This window comes from Rutidosis leptorrhynchoides, chromosome 11 (genome assembly GCF_046630445.1).
Source record: "Rutidosis leptorrhynchoides isolate AG116_Rl617_1_P2 chromosome 11, CSIRO_AGI_Rlap_v1, whole genome shotgun sequence".
In the NCBI taxonomy this organism is placed as follows: domain Eukaryota; kingdom Viridiplantae; phylum Streptophyta; class Magnoliopsida; order Asterales; family Asteraceae; genus Rutidosis; species Rutidosis leptorrhynchoides.
The window spans coordinates 382979358-382985156 of NC_092343.1; positions in this window are offsets into that span (position 1 = coordinate 382979358).

Genomic DNA, 5799 nt, shown 5'->3' on the forward strand with positions numbered 1-5799 from the left:
AAATATCTCATGAAGATTTTTCATTTCATTTCGGTTCCATAATATTGCATTATTTATCGCAATTTATGTATTTACATTTATCAATATCCTCTGCAGAAGGAATATTGATTTGTGGTTCTTATTGAACACTTTCTTTTACCTCATTATCAGCTGATTTTCCTTTTCGAGGATTTTTATCTTTGGAACCAATTTGTCTTCCACGTTTCAGACGTGGCAAAGACTCATGAGTGACATTATTGCTAGCTTTTGGAATTTCAATTCGAGTTGGAGCATTTCCTGCTATTATATATGATTTAGTCACTCTTTTTGTATCTTTAAATGAATAAAGTAATTAATTTGCAAGTTCTTGCATATGCATTATTTTTGAACTTTCGTTTCACATTCTTTTGTGCGAGTTCTATATACCTTAATTGCTGTTCACATTATGAAGCATCTTTTTCTTTATTTTTCATATCTCCCCCTAATATATGGAATAATTTTTTTTAAATGACAATCAACAAAACGTGCTGTAAAAATATCACCCGTCATGTGTTCAATATATCTTATGATTGAAGATGTTTCATATCCAACATATATTTCCATTCTTCTTTGAAGAACCATTTTAGTGCGTTGTGGTGGTGCAATTGGAAAATACGCTGCACAACCAAATATTCTAAGGTGGAAAATATTTGGCTCTCGACCAAAATTAAGTTGGTAGGGGGAATATTTATGACTTGCACTTGGTTTAATGCGAATTAATGTCACATCATGTAAATTTACATGTCTTCATCTAAATATTGAGAGTTTTGTACTCATTGCCAATTGTCTAGTTATTAGCTGAAAGCGTTTATCTATTGATTCAGCTAAACCAATTTTTTGAATGCACATATGTAATAGGGTGTTCAATAACAATCTCTATAATAATCATTAAATATTTGAGATGTTAACTCATCAGCATTATCAATTTGCATTCTTTTAATGGTGTAATCAGAAAATTGTGCTCTTAATTTAATAATTTGTGCAATAAACTATGCAAATACCATTTTACGGCTTGATAATAGACAAACATGAGACCATCTACTAAATGCGTCTATCAGAACATGAAATGTCTAAATGGTCCACACGGTGGATGAATTTATTCACATATCTCACCTTGAATTCTTTCAAGAAACATTTGTGATTCCTTTTCACAATATACTTCTCATTAATCACCATATGTGCTTTCCCTTAATCACCATATGTGCTTTTTCATTAATCACCATATGTGCTTTTTCATCATATATCCTTTTCACAATATGCGCTTTTAATCATATGCGCTGTGTTTTTCATCATATGCGCTGCGCTTTTCATCATATGCGCTGCGTTTTTTATCATATGCACTTTTATCATATGCGCTTTTCATCATATGCGCTGCGTTTTTCATTTGTAGTTTACGGAGTCCAAGTGATAAAAGGTTGGGTTTGATCGATTCTTAACAGGAAAAGGAAAAGAATACATAATATGGGTCCACAAAGGTTTTAAAGCACAATTAAATTCGATATGTGTATGGCATGTGATGTAGTGGAAGACCAAAATATTACCATGATCTATTTCATCATTAATAATTCTATATCATCTATTATCATAATCTCCACTATATTTTTCTTTTCTTAAAGTATGATCATTTCATTTCATTACCTATTATTAAATCCTTATCGTTCATCTATCATCATTAGCATCCACCGTCAATGTAGTGACCTGAACTTTTCCATGTTTATATATATTAAATGAAATTATTATTTACATGATTAAGTGTTTCCAACATGTTAAGCAATCAAACTTGTTAAGACTTGATTAATTGAAATAGGTTTCATATAGACAATTGACCACCCAAGTTGACCGGTGATTCACGAACATTAAAAACTTGTAAAAACTATATGATGACATATATATGGATATATATATATATATATATATATATATATATATATATATATATATATATATATATATATATATATATATATATATATATATATATATATATATAGTTAACATGATATTATGATAAGTAAACATATCATTAAGTATATTAACAATGAACTACATATGTAAAAACAAGAATACTAACTTAATGATTTTGAAACGAGACATATATGTAACGATTATCGTTGTAACGACATTTAAATATATATATATATCATATTAAGATATATTAATATATCATAATATCAAGATAATATAATAATTTAACATCTCATTAGATATAATAAACATTGAGTTAACAACATTTAACAAGATCGTTAACTTAAAGGTTTCAAATCAACATTTACATGTAACGACTAACGATGACTTAACGACTCAGTTAAAATGTATATACATGTAGTGTTTTAATATGTATTCATACACTTTTGAAAGACTTCAAGACACTTATCAAAATACTTCTACTTAACAAAAATGCTTACAATTACATCCTCGTTCAGTTTCATCAACAATTCTACTCGTATGCACCCGTATTCGTACTCGTACAATACACAGCTTTTAGATATATGTACTATTGGTATATACACTCCAATGATCAGCTCTTAGCAGCCAACGTGAGTCACCTAACACATGTGGGAACCATCATTTGACAACTAGCATGAAATATCTCATAAAATTACAAAAATATGAGTAATCATTCATGACTTATTTACATGAAAACAAAATTACATATCCTTTATATCTAATCCATACACTAACGACCAAAAATACCTACAAAAACTTTCATTCTTCAATTTTCTTCATCTAATTGATCTCTCTCAAGTTTTATCTTCAAGTTCTAAGTGTTCTTCATAAATTCTACAAGTTATAGTTTCATAAAATCAAGAATACTTCCAAGTTTGCTAGCTTACTTCCAATCTTGTAGAGTAATCATCCAACCTCAAGAAATCTTTCTTATTTACAGTAAGATATCTTTCTAATACAAGGTAATACTCATATTCAAACTTTGATTCAATTTCTATAACTATAACAATCTTATTTCGAGTGGAAATCTTACTTGAACTTGTTTCCGTGTCATGATTCTACTTCAAGAACTTTCAAGCCATCCAAGATCCTTTGAATCTAGATCCATTTGTCTCTTTTTAGTAGGTTTATCCACAAAACTTTATTCGATTCATACATATAAAGCTATCTTATTCAAAGGTTTAAACTTGAAATCACTAGAACATAGTTTAGTTAATTCTAAACTTGTTCGCAAACAAAAGTTAATCCTTCTAACTTGACTTTTAAAATCAACTAAACACATGTTATATGTCTATATGATATGCTAACTTAATGATTTAAAATCTGGAAACACGAAAAACACCGTAAAACCGGACATACGCCTCGTAGTAACACCGCGGGCTGTTTTGGGTTTGAAAATTAAAAACTATGATAAACTTTGATTTAAAAGTTGTTCTTTTGGGAAAATTATTTTTCTTATAAACATGAAACTATATCCAAAAATCATGGTTAAACTCAAAGTGGAAGTATGTTTTTCAAAATGGTCATCAAGACGTCGTTCTTTCGACTGAAATGACTACCTCTTACAAAAATGACTTGTAACTTATATTTCCGACTATAAACCTATACTTTTTCTGTTTAGATTCATAAAATAGAGTTAAATATGAAACCATGGCAATTTGATTCACTCAAAACGGATTTAAAATGAAGAAGTTATGGGTAAAACAAGATTGGATATTTTTTGATTTTTGTAGCTACGGGAAATATTAACAATTCTATACAAATCATATCCTAGCTAACATATATTGTATTATATATGTATTCTAATATATCATGTAATCTTGAGATACCATAGACACGTATGCAAATGTTTTGACATATCATATCGACCCATGTATATATATTATTTGGAACAACCATAGACACTCTATATGCAGTAATGTTGGAGTTACCTATACAGGGTTGAGGTTGATTCTAAAAATATATATACTTTGAGTTGTGATCTAGCCTGAGACGTGTATACACTGGGTTGTGGATTGATTCAAGATAATATATATCGACTTATTTCTGTACATCTAACTGTGGATAACTAGTTGTAGGTTACTAACGAGGACAACTGACTTAATAAACTTAAAACATCAAAATGTATTTAAAGTGTTGTAAATATATTTTGAACATACTTTGATATATATGTACATATTTGTTATAGGTTCGTGAATCGACCAGTGGCCAAGTCTTACTTCCCGACGAAGTAAAAATCTGTGAAAGTGAGTTATAGTCCCACTTTTAAAATCTAATATTTTGGGATGAGAATACATGCAGTTTTATAAATGTTTTACGAAATAGACACAAGTAATTGAAACTACATTATATGGGTGAATGATCGAAGCCAAATATGCCCCTTTTGCTTGGTAGCCTAAGAATTAGTAAACCGATCTACTAATTGACGCGAATCCTAAAGATATATATATTGGGCCTAACGAACCCCATCCAAAGTACCGGATGCTTTAGTACTTCGAATTCATTTTTATCATGTCCGAAGGATTTCCCGAAATGATAGGGGATATTCTTATATGCATCTTGTTAATGTCGGTTACCAGGTGTTCACCATATAAATGAATTTTATCTCTATATATGGGATGTATATTGAAATATGAAATCTTGTGGTCTATTATTATGATTTGATAATATATAGGTTAAACCTATAACTCACCAACATTTTTGTTGACGTTTTAAGCATGTTTATTCTCAGGTGATTATTAAGAGCTTCCGCTGTTGTATACTAAAATAAGGAAAAGATTTGGAGTCCATGCTTGTATGATATTATGTAAAAACTGCATTCAAGAAACTTATTTTTGATGTAATATATTCTTATTGTAAACCATTATGTAATGGTCGTGTGTAAACGGTATATTTTAGATTATCATTACTTGATAATCTACGTAATGCTTTTTAAACCTTTACCGATAAAATAAAGGTTAAGGTTGTTTTAAAAATGAATGCAGTCTTTGAAAAACGTCTCATATAGAGGTCAAAACCTCGCGACGATATCAATTAATATGGAACGTTTATAATCAATATGAACGGGACATTTCAGTTGGTATCCGAGCGTTGGTCTTAGAGAACCAGAAAATTGTATTAGTGTGTCTTACCGAGTTAGTTAGGATGCATTAGTGAGTCTGGACTTCGACAGTGTTTTTCTTCAAAAACGATTGCTTAACATTTTTTTTGTTGAAAACTATATATTATTAACATGTAAATATTATGTGATATATTAATCTCTTAACGTGTTTGATATTGTGTGATAGATGTCTACCTCTAGTACAAATCCCATTGATTCACCTAATAATAATGAAGAGTCAAATATATTTTGGGAAGATTCACAAATTCCCGAAGAGGAACCAGAAGAGGAGGAACCGGAAGAGGAGGAACCGGAAGAGGAGGAACCAGAAGAGGAGGAATCGGAAGAGGAGGAACCAGAAGAAGAAGAGGTTCCGGAGGAAGAAATATTGATACCTATAGTAAATCGATTAAATAAAAGAAAATCCTCAACCAACGGACCAAAGTTAATAATGGTCAATGGTGTTTCAGCTGAGGAAGCAAAATATTGGGAAGATTACCAATTTTCCGATGAATTGGATCCCGATGAGGATTCCGATGATGTTATAGAAATTACCTCGACCCAGTTTAATAAAGCGAAAGAAAATAATAAGGGAAAAGGTATAAAAATAGAGAAACCCGATTCCAACCCCGATGAACTTTATAAGTATCGGCAACATCCGTATTTCCTAAAATGTAACAATGACCCGGGAACCTCTAAACCACCAGGTTTTTCTAAACCAATGTGGAAAACGA